At 43.6% G+C, this 20,013-nt stretch overlaps 1 protein-coding gene across 2 annotated transcripts in view; it reads left to right on the top strand.

The window, feature by feature from the left end:
- Positions 1–7,094: 7,094 nt before the first annotated feature.
- The window catches only part of NR2C2 (nuclear receptor subfamily 2 group C member 2), a 100,507-nt gene continuing 87,588 nt past the window's right edge, over positions 7,095–20,013 (top strand). For both annotated transcript variants that reach the window (XM_032411991.1, XM_032411990.1), the window contains exon 1: positions 7,095–7,220. The gene's annotated coding sequence lies outside the window, so the exon portion shown is untranslated. The remainder of the gene's footprint in view (positions 7,221–20,013) is intronic.

Here is a 20,013-nt window from a genome sequence, read left to right as displayed (position 1 = left end):
TTTCCTTCTAGGATTAATTAGCTGGAAAGAAAAGTTAATATGATCAGGGTTGTGTTGCTGGTGCTAGAAATGTTCAGTTGACTGCTGGAAGAAGAGGAAGGGCTGAATGTTGCGCACGTTAGCCTAGGAGAATGCTAAGGGACTTGGAACACTGCAGTACTCAGGTGCTATTTTAACAGTGACAGCCGAGTTGGCACAGTACTGAGCACTAGAGACATCGTTACTTACTTCCAGGAGCTCACCCCCTGAGAAGTCAGGTACAAACACTCGATGGTAGAGGTTGAGAAAGCACTGTGGGAGAATGGTAACAATGAATTGTGCCTGAGGCAGATTAGGAAATCGCCGGGTGGGGGTGTGACTTGTCATCTGAGGAGGGCTTGCCTTATACAGAAAAGGGGTTGGAGAGGCCCTTGGAGGCAGAGAGCAGGAGTTAAGGTGTTGAGAATGAGTAGGATACCATGTGGCATATTCAGGAAATGGGGTAGCTCGGAATCATCAAAGTGGAGGGAAGAAGTCACAAAAACAGATGAGACAAAGAAGGACTGTTTGTGGCCAGGTCATTCAGGTCCCCTGCACTTACCTATAGTTTCTAGGGGATGTAGGGCAACGAGATTGGGGGGGGGAGGTCCTTCAGATGCTTTAAAATAGGGGACAAAACATCTGTTTTAGAAAGACCACTCTGGTCTTCCATTTAAAGAAGACAGATTGAATACATGTGAGATGGAGTCTACTCTGTCAGAGAGGGCTGCCCCAACAGATGCCCTCCTGCATATTCTCCTGACAATTTGACTTACTCTTCCCATCAAGTGATGGAGTACGCATCTCCTCCCCTGAACCTGGACAGACCTGTGTGATGGCTCAAGGAGTAGCAGAGGAAGTGACTTATATAAAATGCCACTTTGTTCTCTTGTGTCCTCCTCGAATGTGTGCAGCATGCTATGAGGAAGCCCAGGCCACATGGAGAGGTCACATGTCAGGATTCACACTGCCAACCAGCATCAGTCACTAGACAGACTAGGAAGCCTTTCAGATGACTAGCTCCAGCCACTTTCTAACTGCAACCACAAGAGACCTCCAGAGAGAACATCCTATCTGAGCCCCCTAGAACTGCAAGATGATAATTTTAAAAAGTGTTTTTTAAGCCACTGAGTTTGGATGTAATTAGTTTCACAGTGATAACCAGGAAGCATGCATTTCGTGGCTCCTTTCCAAAACCTACTAAAAGGACAGTAAATGAATAAAAAGATATAACCTAAAGGACAAAGAAAATGCAAGAAAAGGCACAGGGTATCAAAATGGTCAATTATTTTTGGAGGATACCTGGACAGTGGCAGCTGACTTAGCAGAGAAAACTAATACCGAAGTGACTGCAGGGAAGGAGTCCAGTGAGACACAAGGACCAGTCCTTGCTCTCAGGAGGCTTGGCGATTTGAAGGCACAGATGTCTGAGAAGGCTAGAGTGGGACTAACAAGAGGATCAGTTGAGAGTTGCTGTAAGTATTCATGAGACCCTCAGATCCCCTGACCCCACTCTATAGAGGTAAGTGACTGCCCTTTCCCACCCTGGCAGGAAACAGTAAATTTATGCTCTGGGAAAATGAGAACTACAAGAGGAACGTGCCTCCACCGACCAACACATGCGCGCACAGGCACACACACACTGCATACAACCTGGAGACACGGGCCCCCGTCTCCTGCCTGCGAAGTTCCCTTTCCATGACAGATTAAAATGTATGTTCAATAGAAGGAATCAAAATTCTGAGTTCAAGTGTTTTTACTGTAATACTACCATTGAATGATGCTCTAATCTGAAAGGGGCTGAAAAGACCCACTGTGAAGGACTTTCAGCGGCCCTAGCTCAGTTTAGATTTTATCTGATTGGTCAAAGGTCCCAAACTAGTTCTGAGACCCAGAACCATGTTTAAGAGATGATGCTTGGCCTGCATAGTTAAAAAACCACTTGTAAACTGCCAACATTTCAAAACCAAGAGATTTCATTTACAAATCTGGATTTCTGGCTTCTCTTGAAAAATCCATTTCTGGCTGCATTCCAGATGCTGATGAGGGGCTGCCCCTTTAAGTCTAGTGAGCTCCCCAGGTGTCACTATGACCATTTAACATACTAATAGTGTTTATCTCAGCTTACTGACCTCCTTTAGAACACTTGCAAGACCCGACCCCTACTGTCCTCGCTTTAGGCATCTGAGTTTTCACTTCAGCCCTAAGCAATGCAGAGCCATTAAAGAACTTTATTGGTAGAAGAGAGCTAGAACTGGCTGTTGGCAGAACACTCAGGCAGTGGGAGGGAAAAGGGGAGGGCGGTGGGTGGGGAGGGGGCAGCTGGCAGACTGGTTTGGAAGGTTAGGAAACCATGACAGCAGGCCAGAGAGACCTAAACTAGAGAACAGTGGAGGAGGGGCCAACCGTGAGGACAGAACCAAGAGGATCTCTGTGTAGACCCAGTCCGGACAATGTACCCAGAGCGTCCCCAAGGCCAGAAGCCTCAGGGCAGCATCCTAGCTTCTCCCCAAGGTGAAGCACTTCTCCCCAAGGTGATCCAAAGCAAAGCACTGAAGGGGAAGACTTTTCCAAGAGTCTTTTGGCTTTGAGGTACATTTCCTGGCCTGTAGTGAATAGGCTGTGGGGCTGAAATAATCTCTTCTTTAAGAAACTCAAGCAGTGCCACTATTCAGACTTTGAGAGTAAAAGGCCAATAGGCCCCGGTGATTAACTCTTGTGGTAGCGCTGGGCTAGTGAAGAACTCCCAACCTCAAGATTGAGACTTCCTAATTAGGCAAGCTGCATTCTAAAACAAGGGACCAAGGGCAGGCACATTTTTCTGAGAAGATAATCTAATTTTCCACATGTTCCAAGATACCTGAGCCAAATACAACTTTGAAATAATACCTTTTCAAGGCCCAGGAAGCCTCAGGTCAGAAATTCCCAGCAAAATCCATTCTGGAGGGGACTCAGGAACTCACTCTCACAGTGTCCCTGCGTTCCATTCCCACCAGTCTACCACAGGCTCAGTCTCTTTTCTCTTCCTGGGAAAAGCAAGGGCCAAGTATACAGAATCTGAGACCTCTCCAAGTAGCCTTCTACTCTGACAGAACTTGACTCTGACAGAATCATGGAGGTGGGAAGACGGTTTTCTTTTCAAAGTTCTCAAGGACAGAAGAGAAATAAGCAGAAATAACTATGAATAAATGTTCCACCACCTGCCAACCATGTGACTTTGGAGAAGTCATGCTCCCCTGTTTAAGGCCTCAGCCTCTTCAGCTATAAAAACAAGATAATACCATCCACTTCACAAAGTTATTGTGAAGATTTAATAGGATAATGTGAGTATAAGGAACAGGCAATCTGGTACTTATTGATTACATCTGTTTAGATTCCACATTCTTAAAAAATAAGGCTAAAAAGAATTATATCAGGTTTAACAGTTTATTTTATAAACATGTCATAATTATATAAATGATATAAACGTAAGTTTCATAAATTACTATACATAGCAATAAAGCATAAGCTATTACAGAAAAGCTGATACAAAGATATAAATACTTAAGAAGGTAATTATTAAGCCTTCCCACAGTCTACAAAAATAAGGAAAACCATCATTTCTGCTACCAAAAAAGCAGTATCTTTACAAGTTAAAAAACCAACTTTGCTTAATAATAACTTGAAAATTTTAGCACATATACAACTATTATTTAACCAAAATTTGGTTTTCATTGACATTTATTATTTAAATAACCCTGGATGGCAAAAAACATGTTTACTCTGTCCTATGTACAAAATGAAACTGCATGATATTGTTCCTGCTCTCAAGGAGCTCACAGACAAGTTACTTAATGACTGAGTGAAGAACATACTAGTTAAGTGTTGTGAAAAAAATACCTGCCCAGAGAACAGAGAGGGAAGAGAAAGGAACACTTGGGTCTCATCCACAGAGCACTATGCAAGGAGCGAACAGCCCCAGGCTCACATCCCAGCTCAAGGAAGTCACCAAACTTTGTTTTCACTGAGTTCATCTTAAAAGTGGGATGATAATATGAATATTGTTCACCATATACTGTTGCTGGGAAAAGCACTGATTCAGTAAATACCCATCTTTACTAGGTACTGTGGTAAGGGCTGAGATAGAGAGGGACAAGGCACATTTCGATACAGAGCTCACAGTCTGGGTAGGTGCCAAGAAGATGCACACACAACAGCTGGGTATCATCAATCCTGTCAAGCCCCTGTCCCTGTGAATGAATAATCTTCAGCAGTGGTCAGTTTGAAAAAACCAACAACTGCATTTCAAAAAATGAAAAGTTTTGTTTTGTTTTTCTTTTGCCACGCATTTTTGGAATTAGATCAGTGGTTCAGGCCGGTAGTGTACATCAGAATTCTCTGTGATGCTCAGAAGTGCTGATGCCAAGCCCACCCAAAGCTTAATGCTTCACAACCACTGGGGCCTGGCAGTTCTTTACTACACCCCTCAGTCAAGAACCCTTTAATATTTAAAGGCAGATAAAACAATGTTAAAAGCACTGTTGATATAAATGTGGATACTTATTAACAGTCAAAAAAAAAGTATAGCTAGTATGATACAACTTGAATTTTTTTTGTGATTAAAGCTGCTAAAACACTCTCACTAAAAAGACTTCTAGCGAGGCGTGCCTGCGTGGCTTAGTCTATTAAGCATCTGACTCTTGATTTCGGCTCAGGTCATGATCTCAGGGTCATGGGACTGAGCCCCGAGATGGGCTCCACACTGAGAGTGGAGCCTGCTTAAGATTCTCTCTGTCATCCCCCACCTCACATGTGCACTCTCTAAAAATAAATAAACAAACATATATATATATATTTTAAAGACTTCTAGCAAAAACACAATGAAAAAAAAATGGCACTATGGCAGCACTGATTTCAGCTTGCAGAGGCCTGTTACCTGCTGATATTGTCTGCAATCTGTCTCTGTACGTGTGCATCTGTTTTCCAGGGAAGAAAAGCTGCCCAAGATTATGAACCCTTCCTACACTACTTTTTTAAAAAAATTTTTGAGAGAGAGCGAGAGAGAACAAGCAGGGGAAGGACAGAGGGAGAGGGAAAGCAGACTCCCTGCTGAGCAGGGAGACGGAGGAAGGGTTCCATCCCAGGACCCTGGGATCATGACCTGAGCTGAAGGCGGCTGCTTAACCGCCTGAGCCACCCAGGCACCTCTCTACACTACTTTTAATATTAAACAACTAACCTTAAAGTGAACATCTGGCCACTGATACAGCATGGTTTTACAGCATAAACCTTAAGGTCAAAAGGACTAGATCACAGCTCTGGCTTCCCTTATTGCATCTGTAACATTTGGCAGATTGCTTACCTTACCCAGGCCTCAGTTCCTACACCTCAGTAAAATGAAATAACTGTGCCTTGTTCACAGTGCTAATGATAGGCCATCATAGAAACATTAATGATTGTTTAGTATTTACTTCAAAATTAGTGCAATTGTAATGTGTTTGCAAAAAAAGAAAAACCCAAAACTCACTGATGTATGAATTTTTACACTGTATCTGGAAGCATTATTTAACGTTAAAAAAAACTAATTTTTGAAAAAGAATACAATTGTAAAAACAGTCCATGTTTACAAGGATTTACCATCAAATTACTGTGTAACCATAGGCACATCACTTGACCTTTCTGGTTCTCACCCACCTCTCCTTTAAGATCTTCCTGCCAGAAGAGGACTGGGCCATATCATTTCTTGAGGCCCCTTCCAGCTTCAGGCAAGACATTACAAATTTAACTCTTTTCCCCACTTACTTCTTTTCGAGGTGAGAACATGGGAAAAGAAAAAAATGGTGTATTTAAAGCATTTCCTATCAAATAGAAATATAAGATTTAGGACAAAATACTCAAAATTGGGGTCAGCCTGATCAAAGCACAAATGTTTAACAAAAAAGGTTAACCCATCCATCTTGGGATCAGTATTTATTCATAACAAACAAGAAAAATGCAAGAAAAAAATCAATTAGCAAGGAATCTTCCTCCTACAAAGCATGACGATCAAGGAGAGTCTAACCAAAACATTTCAGGGCATCTAGGAAAAATAAGTGGTCCACACCTCCCAAAGCAAGTCAAAACCACGACTTAAAAAGAGAAATATCTAAAGAAAACCTACAACCCAAAATTCTTAAGACCAAGAGAAGCAATTTTGCACTTGGTTTACACACACTTATGTATCACTGTTCACTAGTTCCAAAGAGCAGGGAGAGTGGAAAGGACGTAAGATTTGGGTCATGTGTTCACTGAAAGACCATAAATAACAGGTTTTGGACGATTTCAATACTTTACCTAATACTGCCAGAAGCTGGCGACCTTTAAAACCTAAATAAAAACCATCCGTAAAGAGTACGGCACAAACAATTCAATACCCACCAATAAACCACCCACTTAACCTACAGGCTCTCTGCTGGGAGACTGCTTCTTCAATCAACAGAGGCTTCAGCTCAGCGGGAGGCCGGGATGGAGGATATCACAGGGAGAACACAGAAACCACCTAGCCTCGAGGAGCTCGCGGTCCCCCAGGAGGCGCGGGCTTGCATCCGAATAACGGTGCGCCGCGTTCCCAGGTTTTCAAGACGACCAATCGGCCCTCTGCCCTGAAAACAGAGGCGTCCGCGCCATAGAAATTTCATTTTCGCCTAGCGGCTGTGCCAACCGAGTCCGGGGCGGAGGCTCCCCGGCCAGCAGGGCCGACACCAACTCCCGCCCGCTCGCCGCCGGGCCCGCGGGCCGCCGAGGGGCCGGATGGACCAGCGCCGGCCGCGGCGTTCCGGTGCGCGCGCGCGCCTCAGCCAATCGCGTGCTCGCCCGCCCCCCGCGGCCGCGGCGAGGCTGGCGCTGGGAAGAGGAAGAAGAACATTCGCCCTCCTCCTACCAGCGCGCGGGCGGCGGCGGCGGCGGCACCGGGGTCACGAACTCTGACCTTTCACTGACAAAAACAATAACAAACCCCCCCTTCCCCGCGACCCCGGCGGCGCCCCCGGGCCCGCCCCCGCCGCCCCCGCTCCCACCTCGGCGTCTCGTCTCTCGCCTGCTGCCCCGCGAGCCCGCCGCCCCGGGGCTCCCGCCATCCGCCAACGCCGGGAGGCCGGCCTCCCCGCGCCCTGCCCTCCGCGTCGGGGGCCGCCCGCCGCAGACACGGGACCTGCTTCGAGGCTGCTTTGGCGCCAAATCCTGAGGTAAAATTGAAAAGGGGCCGGGGCGGGCTCGGGCCGGCGGCGGAGGGGGCGGGCCTGGCGCGCGGACATGGAGCCGCCGCGACGGCGGCTGAACCCGACCCTTTTACCTTTGCCACGGGGCGGCGGCGGTGGCGCCGCCGGACGCTTTGCATAGTGGGCCGGGCCGCTTCCCTCCCCTCCCCGCCCGCGGCCGGGCGAAGAGAGCGGGCTCCCCCTGACCGGCCCGGCCGGCGCGAGGGTGGGGGCGGAGGGGGAATGGCCGCGGCCCCGCCTCACAGTTGGCCCTCCGCCAGCGCCGCCATTTTGTTCTCGATGGAGATGGCTCCGGCTGGGCCAGGCTCCCCTCCTCCTCCCTTTCATCCTCCTCCTCCCTGCAGTCCCTCCTTCCCTAGTTCCCCGGCTCCTCGCCCCTCCGCTTCCCGCCCGCCGTTGGAGACCGCCGCGGCCCAACCGCCGTTTTTTCTGAAGGGAGGGTGGAGAAAAAGGAGGGAGGCGGGTGCGGGGCGCGACTTCGTGAGCGACAGCTGTCCCGACCAATTGATGCTCAGATAGGAGGGCTGGGGCCTCTGACTCCGCCCCCCAAGGCTCTGTTGATTGGCTCAGGCGGGAGCCCAGGCAGGGCGGGAGCAGAGGCCGCGGTGCGGCGTGAGGCCGGGGCGGTGGGGGCGGGGCCGGGGGCGGGGCGCGCGGGGGCGCGGCCTGGGTTAAGAGTCTGGGGCGCTCGGGGACGCCGCGAGGGCCTGGGTGGTTTCCTTCGGCCTGGAACGCGTCCTGAATGAGTGCGGTAGAACAATAGTAATAAAGGTGATGAAGCACCTTGAATCCACGGCGCTGGCTCGTGGGAAGGGCTTTTCGGAACCTGGACACCCGTCGGGGCTCCTGCCCGTGTTTTCGGCATGGCTGCGGGCGAATCCCTTCCGAGGCTCAATTTCCTAAACTGTAAAATGGGGAGAGATCGTTTTAGGGGCTCTGCTCAGAAAATGGAGTCCAGGCTACTTTGTGAACCTCAAAGTAATGTAGAGATGGTGTTCCTGTTGAAAATGGGGTGTAGAGCCACCAGGAGTGGAAAGCTTAAGGGTATATGAGGGCTTTATAGAACAGAGGTAAATCTGAAGTAATTCTCATTCGTTGATTAAATGGATATTTGCCTAGTTTGGGGCACTGGAGGATACATCCAGAGAACCACATAGACAAAGCCCTTGCCCATCTGGAATTGGGAGTTGGGGTGAATAGACACTAAAGAGATGATTAGAGTGGTCAGTTTCATGAAAGAAACGAAATGAAACTGAGTGATGTGTTAAAGAAGGCCTGAGGAGACTAATTTGGATTGGATGTTTGGGAAAGGTGGTGATGTTTGAACGGAGGAACCCAAGGAGGGAATAGTGTTCTGGAGAGCGAGGCCCAGGAGGGAAAGTGTCTGGAGTGACTGAGAACAGGCCAGTTGTGGCTGGAAAGTGGTTGGAACTAGTTCATTGTCCTTTTTCCATAATCCCGCTCTACCTCCAGGCTAAAGTCTGTGAAGTATGACAAAGGTAGGGGAGAACAAATCTTCAATTTAACAATAAAAAAGTAGACAAGGAAAATACAGCCATCAAGTGAATTGCTGATGGATACATGACTGAGGGGGAAAGCATCAGAAAATCACTTTACTTCTAGATTCAAGTCTTTTGTTAGTCCCTTATATCCATCTTTAGTTGGTAAAGTATTTGCCAGGCCCCACTAATACCCTAGGCACTAGGTGACCAATACACGGATCCGTGTCCTCAATTATGTGAATGTGGTTTTATACAGGTGAGTTCTGTTCTCCACCCCCCCATATGTACATACACACGTAAAATGTTTTAATCAGCAGCTAAATAGTGTTGTGGTTAACAATGTCAAGATTTACCAGCTGTGCGACTTTTAATAATTTTAACTTTTTTGAGCCTCAGTGTTTTCATCTGGACAATAATAGAGCCTTTTTTCTAGAATTGATGATTAAATAAGTTAATGTAAGTAAAGAGCTTAGAAAATTGCCTGACATACTCATAATTGGAGTTGTCATTATGAAGCACTAGTTGTCTGGTAAAGACATTGGACTAGTTAAGTGATATAAACAGTGAAATTTTTAGGCAGTGTGGTATAGGGGCAAAACACTGGATGAGAACACTGGGGTTCTAGTTTTAGCTCTTCTACTTTTGGCTTGTCACTTGGCATCCAGGCCGAAAGTTTATTTAGAAAACAAAGTAGTGGAAGTAAATAGTACTTACGAAAGTAAGGGTGCTTTACAATTTACAAAATTCCTTTAAAGGCATTATATTGTTGAAGCCCCACCAGAACCCAAGTTATAGTAGAGGCCATTTGCCTGCTTCCTATTTTAAGACCTTTCTAAAAACTTACCATTTTCTTATCCTTGTACCCCTAGTTCCCTGTGCTCTAAACACAGTGGCCTGCCTTCGACTTCCTTGAGGGTGCAGCTTACCTTTACCCCAGGCCCTTTCAGGTGCTCTTCCCTTGGCCTGAAATCCTCATATGCCTGCCCTTTCCCCCACATACCTCCCCCCATACTCTAGTCCTGCAGCTCTCAGCTCAAGCATCACTTCCTCAGGGAAGCCCTCTCCGATGCCCGCTGTTTGTCTAGATCAGATTCTTCTACTTTACATTGTGTTCTTTTTCCTTGTAAGCTTTATTTCACTTTTTAATTACACTCCATTATATGATTGATTGATATCTCTTCCCCTTACCATACTGTAAGCTTTGTGAGAGCAGGAATCATTTCACTCACCATTATGTTTCCAGCACTTAGCAAAGTGTCTAGTACTATTTGTTGAGTGAATGAATTGTTGATAACTTATGATATCACTGATAAGTAAGTTGCTGCTCTTTAGTGGTGCCTTTTTTATGTGGGCTCGCTTGGCAGTTCAGATAGCAGTGCCAGCAATAAAATGTCTGTTCAAGTATTTGGATGAATTTAGGAATTGGTCCCTCACAGATGTGGCTCTGCCTGGAGACATAAATATGAATAAAAGAACCCAGATTAATCTCTTTTTACCCACTTACATGTTGATTTGTGTTTTTTAAAGAGAAATAGATAATTTAATAATTGATTGAATTATAAGTTAAATTTAATTCATATGGAACTCATTAATAAATAGCCCAAATATAATCATGTCGTTTCTTTTAAGTGAAGAAACAAAGCATCCATGTGATTTTCTTGAAATTAAAAATGATGGTCTTTGTTTCTCTATCACAGAGGATCAAAGAACAGAAAAGAAGACTTTGGTGGGTTTGCAGGGAGTTGGGAGTTGAAAGTCTCTGTAGCCGTTAATTTCAAATATTTATCTTTCCAACAATAATTTGATTCATGCAGTGGAGTTACTGAAAATCACCTTTTAATTGCTTTACCAAGGTTAAAAGCAGATTTTTGCGATGTGTCAAGCTTCTATGGAAAGATTTGTTTCCAAGGATTCAAGTGACAGTGCAGCATCTGTGTCTGCAACCTTGAATGGGTAGCCTCTTAGAGGCTTATACATTCCCCACTTGTCATATAGGGAGGGGTGAGCCAACACAGGGGCCAGGAGTAGGGGCCAGTTGTCCAAATGACTTAGAGAACAAGGTAGGTGGGCCTGTGTAGAGTAGCACCCCCCTCAGGCATAGCACTGAACCACTGGCCTCATGTATCTAGCTGTCTGAGTGTGACATATTGAGGGCTCTCATTTGGAATTTTTATCTTTGAGTTCTCTTACCTATATGCCAAATGCTCCTTTAGTCCCAAAGCACCGCCTAAAGCAGATACTGGTCCCCGTTAATCAATACCACTTAGGGAGAATCTGTGAAGAAATCCATCTTAAAGCTTATCAAGTCCAGCCTCACACCTGATGCAAAGCTCCCCAGCCAGTTAGTTCATCTCTTTTTACTTCATTGCTGGTTGTGAGGAGCTTAAATAGTGTTGACTTTTTCCCTCCACGTATGATTACCACCTTTAACCTGATAGACACAATTGTGCTCCTGTCACACATTGTAAAAAATATGTTCTTCCTTATATGTTGGAGTGTGACTTGCCTTCAGCCTGACATGCCTAAAGGCTGAGATCCCTCCCATCCTGCCATTCCTTCCCTGTGTCACCTATCACACTGCTGCCACCTGCTTCCCATGTGCTCTTCAGTGCCCTGAGTGCTAGAGAGTTTTAAACAGCTGGAGCTCTGTGTCAAAAGGCAGGACTGCCTGGGAACAACGATTCAGCTAGCATAGCTTATAGTGATGATGAGGGAGACTGAACAGAGAAGGTGAAAGCCCATATCAAGGCACTGGCATGGGGCATGTTAGGAGGACAGTATGAGCAGATTCATGCCCCTGGCATCTGGGAACCTTAGAGTAGAAGGATGGGAGGTGAATTGTTTAAGATGGGAAAGGAATAGGCTAGCTCAGACACTCAACTATCCTTTCTGATTCACCCCTAGACTCCAGGTAGCCTGTAAGGATGAAAGCCAACCTCAGGTGCACAGTGTGATGTTTAGAGACAATAAAAATTACCTCCTCCACTATAATAAGAGGCCTGAAGTCTTAATAGGTTAAACCTTTCATTCCTTAACTATTGACAGTAACCCCAAAGATTCTAATTCCTGGAAATGTTAAAATTGTTGTAGAGAGAAGTTTCATTCCAAGCATAAACAAGGATATCACTCTCTCCTGTTTGGATTAGTAGTAGGAGGTACAAGAGATATTGGGGCCTAGAAAATTAAAGTGAGTGGGAGAAGTGAGAGGCTTGTGGGAGCAGACTCAAATTTGAAGGCCTCATGGCTTTACTGGAGCCACCTTACTTGCCTTTTTTTTTTTTTTTTAAAGATTTTATTTATTTGAGAGAGAGAGCGTGTGCACCAGCGGGGGGAGGGGCAGAGGGAGAGGGAGAAGCTGACTCCCCTCTGAGCAGGGAGCCAGATGTGGGACTTGATCCCAGAACCCTGGGATCATGACCTGGGCCCAAGGCAGATGCTTAACTGACTGAGCCACCCAAGCACCCTATTTTTTTTTTTTTTTTTAAGATTTTATTTATTTTAGAGAGAGAGACCGTGCGTGTGCACAGACATGAGCGACCCAGGGGAAGGGGGAGGAGCAGAGAGAGAGGGATAAGCAGACTCTGCTGAACGCAGAGCCCAACGGGCTCCATCCTCAAACCCTGAGATCATGACCGGAGCCGAAACCAAGAGTTGCACACTCAGCCAACTGAGCCACACAGGCACTCTACCTTATTTGCCTTTATTGTTCATGTATTGATAGAAGCTATGCAAAAAAAAAAAAGAAAAATAATAATTACAGTTTCTTACCTGGCTGCTCACACATGCAACCTCAAGAACTCTTATAACTGCCTGCCTCTATGTGGCAAGCAGGTCTTGGCTGAGAAAGATACACAACAAAGATTGGACGGCTCTTGGGAAGTCATACAATGCCAGCAGGCTTCATGATGCATTTGCCCCAGTAGTATTTATTGAACTTGAATCTAATTATTGTATTATTTGTGAAACATTTCAGAAATGCCATTTGTATTGTCCTCATTCTTTTTCTCTCCCCCCTGCTCCATTGCTTCTGTAATAATGCATCTTTTTACTAGATTGATTAAGTGAATAGCCTGGAATTATTGAAAAATCACCTTTCACTAAGGTTAAAAGCATATATTGCAAAGTACATGCCAACCCTTGACTGAAAAGACCAGTAACTAGAATATATTTGTTGGGGTGCCTGGGTAGCTCAATCAGTTAAGCATCCGACTCTTGGTCTCAGCTCAGGTCTTGATCTTAGGGTCATGAGTTCAAGCCCCATGTTGGGCTCCAAGCTGGGCATGAAGCCTACTTAAGAAAAAAAAGAATATATTTGTTGACTTATTTAATACAGTACAGATTCTCGAAATTTTAAATTTATAATACGTTTCTTTTCTGAAGAAGGAAGACAGTCGATTTTTTAAAATAGGAAAATTTTCAAATGAAGAAAAGATAGCATTGCATCAAAAGGCATGTACAAGAATGTTCATAGGAACACTAGTTATAAGAGCTCCAGACTAGAAACAGTCTGAATGTTCATCAGCTATAGAAAGGATACATAAATTATGGCATATTGGAATACTATATATTGGAATACTGTACAACAATGGAGAATGGATTAATTGTTGATGTTTATCACAAAATTGGAATACTATACAACAATGAGAATGGATTAACTGTTGGAATCTATTGGATTCCTGTATATATTGGAATACTATACAACAATGAGAATGGATTAACTGTTGATGTTTATTCACAAAAATAATGAGCAAAAGAAGCCAGACACAAAAAATGTATTACAGCTCAAAAACAAGCAAAACTAATCCATGGTAAAAGAAGTCAGGAGAGAGAAGGGAACTAAATGACAATGAGGGGGTACAAGGGAAACTTTTGGGGGTGCTGGTAATGTTTTCTGATCTGAGTGGTGTATACATGTGTGTTCACTTAGTGAAAATTCACTGAGTGGTTTCGTTTATGAATTGTGCACTTTTTATTTGCATATTGTACTTCAGTAAAAATTTTTACTTTAAGAAAAGATGGTAAAATTATCCTCATTATTTTAATCAAGTGATTATTAGATAGGTAAAATTTTAAGGGAAAAGTGTGTTCAAGTTCCAAAAGAACTGTCATGTTACTATCTGAGTGGAGCTAGGTCAGAAATCTCTGTGAATAATACTGAACATAAATCACATATTTTGGAATTAGTGGTATAAATGAGTTATTAAGTGATCTAGCTTATTGATGTAAGCAGTTTGTTCCCTTAGATAATTAGCTGGTCTCCTGTCACTTTTTTAAAATTCCCTCCTCTTCTATTTTCTGGGAAACTATTTTGAAGGGCATTATGGTATAGAGGGAATGTTGTGATTTTAGAGGCAGAGAGGCCTTAGAATCTTAAGTCCATCTCTTACTAACTGGATGACTTGAAACAAGTTCATTAAAATTCTGAGTCTGTTTCTTCTGTCTGTACTGGTGGAGCTAATAATACTTAGAAGGCATGTTAAGGATTAAATGATGCCAAGTTTGATGTAAGGCATATAGTAGATGCTCAGAAAATCTATCCTGCTTTCCTTCCATCCTTCTATCCCGTGGTTCAGAGTAATAGAAACAAAAGAGAGTGCATATAGCCTTTACACTTGGGCCTTTGGTAAGGGAGGAAATCACCCACAAGTGTACATTATTTTTTAGGGGCAGTCTCATATAGAAAATTGTAGTGCTGCTCCCCTAAAATAGGAACTCCATGCAGATGAGAGTCACTTCTCTTCCCCACTATTCATTCACTCCTCCCCTCCCCTCCCCTCCCCATCACACATATACCATTGCTTTCTTATAGTGCAGATTTGTCATATGAAGAAATAGGTTTCCTATGGAGGGCAGGAAATCATCTGACCTAGATGCTAAATAATCTTTAAGTCTAAATAATGTCAGGGTTTCTGATAAAAGGTTACATATATCTGGGGGCTTCTGGGTGGCACAGTGGTTAGGCGTCTGACTCTTGGTTTTGGCTCAGGGTCATGAGATCCAGCCAAGGTTGGGCTCCCTGCTCAGCGGGAGTCTGCGTAAGACTCTCTCCCTCTACCTCTGGCCTCCTCCCTCCCCACATGCACTCACTCTCTCACTCTCAAATAAATAAATCTTAAAAAAAAAAAAAAAAAAGGATGCATATCTGAATTTGAGGCATTCCAGTGAGCATGTTTTCTGTTGATGAACATTTATATTATACTCAATATGCCACTTGATTTCCATTTCCTGATTTCAGGTCTTGATTTAGGATTTCAAGTCTTCACCTATGTATTTTTTTTTTTTTTTTTTTTTTTTAAAGATTTTATTTATTTGACAGAGAGAGACACAGCGAGAGAGGGAACACAAGCAGGGGGAGTGGGAGAGGGAGAAGCAGGCTTCCCACGGAGCAGGGAGCCCTATGTGGGGCTCGATCCCAGGACCCTGGGATCACGACCTGAGCCGAAGGCAGACGCTTAACGACTGAGCCACCCAGGCGCCCCTTCACCTATGTATTTTTTAATTCTCTCTCAGGCAATCCAGATTCTTCAATTTTTATTTTCCCATGAGTATAAAAAGACTTCTGATAATCACAGCATAATAAAACTTAAACCAGATACCTCATACCTATCAAGAAGTTTTATACCCAGTAGTATTTTGCAGATAATTATTAGTATTTATTAATATATAATAAATATACTATGTATTACTAATAAGTTATATTCTTATTTTTAAATATTTGTGAGATTTATCCTAATTCAAGCCTTTCATTTTGCACAGGTGAATAATATAACAATGAATTACAAATGCTGTGTGAGCATATTTTATATGTATGTGTATATTATATACACACACATTTCATGTGGTTCTTATGTCAGAATAAGAGACCTATTCCTAGTAATAATACACATTATACAGTTTGAATTTTTGCTTTCAAATTTCTTTGAGAAAGTAAAAGTGTGACCATATCCTTATACCAATAGTAGCTAGCACGTATTGCATGTCTACTATGTGCCAGACACAGTATTAGGCTCTTGACTTACATATTTAAGATCTAATCTTCAGCCTTCACAGTAACCTCATGCAATATGATATCCGATCAGCTTAGTGTCAGAGCCTCAAAAACCTGATATATTTGTTTAAATGGGAAAATATCATGGGCCATGCACTGCATAAATATGGATGATGTGAATCAGTTATTGTGAAGGGTAAGGCAAGCTCACTCATTCCTGTCAGTGAAGACAGAGTCCTTGTCCCAGGACTTGTTTATTGTTATTTGAGACACTGGCTCCTAAACCTGCCCCTGTGGAAAGCATAGCTGATCTATCCTGGCGACTGACCTGGGGATTCAGGTGTTCGCAGTCAGAGCCCAGTTTTCACTACAGTGGGGTCTGTAGTCCTTCTTGACTAAAAAACCCTGGTTGCCTCTTCGACCTCAGCCACAGCAACTTCTTCCTAGAAACATCGCCAGAGGCAAGGGAAGCAAGGGCAAAAATGAACTATTGGGACCTCATCAAGATAAAAAGCTTTTGCACAGCAAAAGAAACAGTCAACAAAACCAGAAGACAACCGACAGAATGGGAGAAGATATTTGCAAATGACATATCAGATAAAGGGCTAGTATCCAAAATCTATAAAGAACTTTGTAAACTCAACACCCAGAGAACAAATGATCCAATCAAGAAATGGGCAGAAGACATGAAAAGACATTTTTCCAAAGAAGACATCCATATGGCCAACAGACACATGAAAAAGTGCTCAACATCACTCGGCATCAGGGAAATCCAAATCAAAACCTCAATGAGATATCACCTCACACCAGTCAGAATGGCTAAAATTAACAAGTCAGGAAACAACAGATGTTGGCGGGGATGCTGAGAAAGGGGAACCCTCCTACACTGTTGGTGGGAATGCAAGCTGGTGCAGCCACTCTGGAAAACAGTATGGAGGTTCCTCAAAAAGTTGAAAATAGAGCTACCATACGATCCAGCAATTGCACTACTGGGTATTTACCCCAAAGGTACAGATGTAGGGATCCGAAGGGGTATGTGCGCCCCGATGTTTATAGCAGCAATGTCCACAATAGCCAAACTGTGGAAAGAGTCAAGATGTCCATCGACAGATGAATGGATAAAGAAGATGTGGTATGTATATACAATGGAATATTACGCAGCCATCAAAAGGAATGAGAGCTTGCCATTTGCAACGACGTGGATGGAACTGGAGCGTGTTGTGCTGAGCGAAATAAGTCAAACAGAGAAAGACATGTATCATGACCTCACTGATCTGAGGAATTCTTAATCTCAGGAAACAAACTGAGGGTTGCTGGAGTGGTAAGGGGTGGGAGGGATGGGGCGGCTGGGTGATAGGCATTGGGGAGGGTATGTGCTATGGTGAGTGCTGTGAATTGTGCAAGACTGTTGAATCACAGATCTGTACCTCTGAAACAAATAATACATTATATGTTTAAAAAAAGAAGAAGAAGAAGAATGTAGCAGGAGGGGAAGAATGAAGGGGGGAATCGGAGGGGGAGATGAACCATGAGAGATGATGGACTCTGAAAAACAAACTGAGGGTTCTAGAGGGGAGGGGGGTGGGAGGATGGGTTAGCCTGGTGATGGGTATTAAAGAGGGCATGTTCTGCATGGAGCACTGGGTGTTATATACAAATAATGAACCATGGAACACTACATCAAAAACTAATGATGTATGGTGATTAACATAACATAATAATAAAAAGAAAAAAGAAAAAAAAAAACCCTGGTTGCAAAATTTGGTCAGCTCTACACTTTTTGCGAGCCTAGAAGAGTTGATTCAGAGTCACCATTGTGTTGTTTTTTTGTTGTTAAAAGAGTGATATTGTTCTATTTGTATTTGAAAGGATTTATATTATAAAACCTACCACCACATAAGGCCAAGCAATAATAGTTTTACTTCCATCATTCTGTGGTCTGTATCACAGTTTTTTATTTATTTATTTATTTATTTGAAGATTTTATAATTTAAGAGAGAGCACAAGCAGGGAGGAGAGGGAGAAGCAGGCTGTGCGCGGAGCAGGGAGCCCGACGCGGGGCTCGATCCTAGGACCCTGGGATCATGACCTGAGCCGAAGGCAGCCGCTTAACCAACTAAGCCACCCAGGCGCCCCAGTATCACAGTTTTATATGCTGTGCCCTGTTGTCATTTGTGTGCAGTACAGGAAAAACTCACTAGTTCAAGTTAAGTTTAAGACTCTGCCTTCATTCCTAGTCTTTCTAGCCACCACTTTCTAACTGCCTTCCCACATACAGTCTCTCCTTTTCCATCTCTCCACACTGTTGCCCAGAGGGTTTTTTTGTTTTGTTTTGTTTTGTTTTGTTCTGTTTTGTTTTGTTTTTTTAAGATCCAGATGTGATTGTTTCATTTCTCTGACAAACCTCTGGAAGTTCTCTGTTGTCAACAGTGTCAGCCTCTCTCTTCCCCTGACCTCTCCAGCAGTTTCCCACCTGACTGTCTGCTGTTCTTCGAATATGCCGTTCTCCTTCATACCTGCCAGTTTGTATGAGCTGTCCCCTCTGCCTAGAACTCTCTCCCTGTCATCCCATTCCTTGCTTGCTAAATTTCCATTCTTCCTTCAAGACCTAGTTTAAATAGCTCCTCTCCTATGAAACTGTCATTGGCTCCCACAGGCAGAGAGAGAAGCTTTTTCCTTTGGCTACTCATTGTAGCATTTACATTGTATAGCTATTACAGGTTCCTTCTTAAGTTCTTCAGGGACAAGGACTTTCTTCTCCTCCTCCTCTTCTTCCTTCTTCTTAGTTCACTGCCTAGTTCACAGCAGTTGCTTTAAAAGGTTTGGTGGTCTTGAATTTGATTAGTTTAAAACCACCATAGGAAAATACTCTGTAGTAGCTTTTTTTACTTAAGATACTTGGTCTTACAGCTCTTTTGGTGACTAATCAGGCTCTTTTTCAGAAGCATTATTGTGCGTGTGGGCAATCTTCAAGGGTTAAGGAGCTGAGTGGTCAAACGCCAGCCTTTGAAGACCTCAGGTTTCTTTACCAAGAGCTACTTTAGTGTTGTGTCCACAGTGGTTATTACTACAGTGCCTGGAGTATAGTAACCACTCAGTAAGTGTTAGTTACTATCAGTATTACGCTTACTGTTAGCTCCACCAGCCAAGAATCGCTAATGCTTTGTCTAATTTGTAGTATCCAAACAATAGATTGTTCTCTTTTTTCAGATCAAATGCAGAATTACATTATGCTAGTGAATATGGTTTTTCAAACTACATGTAGACACAACCGACTGTCCCCTGGAGCTTCTCATTCTAGGGAGATACCCCCTAATTGACAACCATTGCCCAGGACCCTTTCCAAAACACTCTACCCTTCCTGCTCACTGTGATCTTTCTGTCTCTAGGACTGCCTATGGCTGCAGTAGCAGTAAGAGAAGCTCTCAGGTGAGAGTCTTACCCCCTGACATTATCTTTTTTTTCTGGGATGCACTTGAGTTAAATGTTTTCCCTCACTTCTTGACATTGCCTGAGGATTTCAGTTTGTTTCTTGTATTGTGATATCCTAGGAGAAGCCTCTGTCTTTCTTATCTATATGTGAGGATAGGATATGGTTTGTGATAACATTTTCAAAAATGATGAAATGGAAAATAATTTCCTGAAATAAGCCTCTCACCTGCTCTCACTCGATTTAAATCTTTATTGAAAGCACTTGCTTTTCATAGTTTCTCTTTCATTTTCTCTCTCCCACTCTTATTCTCACTCTTTGTTCCTCTTGTTTTTCCAGAAGGTGCACATTCCTCCTTGTTCATTTTAAGTAGCTTCAAAAGTTGCTGTTGATGATGCCTGAAGTTGCTTTGGAGGGAGAAAACCAACAGTGAGATCAAGAATTGTAAGAATTCAAATATGTAAAGAAAGGTTGCTGTTCTGGTTTTGAGTGCTTGAGATGGTCCAGGAAGTTGGTGGGTGGAGAAGAGAGCAAGGTGGGGGCGGGGGGGGGGGGGGAGATCTTGCCCTAACAGAAAGCACCACTTCTTGTAAAGCTGCAGTAATAAGATAATGGTAGTGGCATGGAGAAAAGTAGAACAGTAGTGGAACAGAATAGAGAACTTAGAATTATAGCCACACATACAGGGAAGCCTGAAATAGGACAGACGTGGCATTACAGATTAGTAGGGAAAAGGATAGATTGTTCAAAAATGGTGCTGGAAAATTGATTATTCACACAGGAAGAAAATTAATTGGATCCTTACTCCTCATCAAACTCAAGAATCAACTTGCACATAGA

The sequence above is a fragment of the Phoca vitulina genome, unplaced genomic scaffold (genome assembly GCF_004348235.1).
Source record: "Phoca vitulina isolate PV1807 unplaced genomic scaffold, GSC_HSeal_1.0 scaffold13, whole genome shotgun sequence".
Lineage (NCBI taxonomy): Eukaryota > Metazoa > Chordata > Mammalia > Carnivora > Phocidae > Phoca > Phoca vitulina.
Note: the sequence above shows the minus strand (reverse complement) of the source record. Positions and strands in the feature narration are given on the sequence as shown.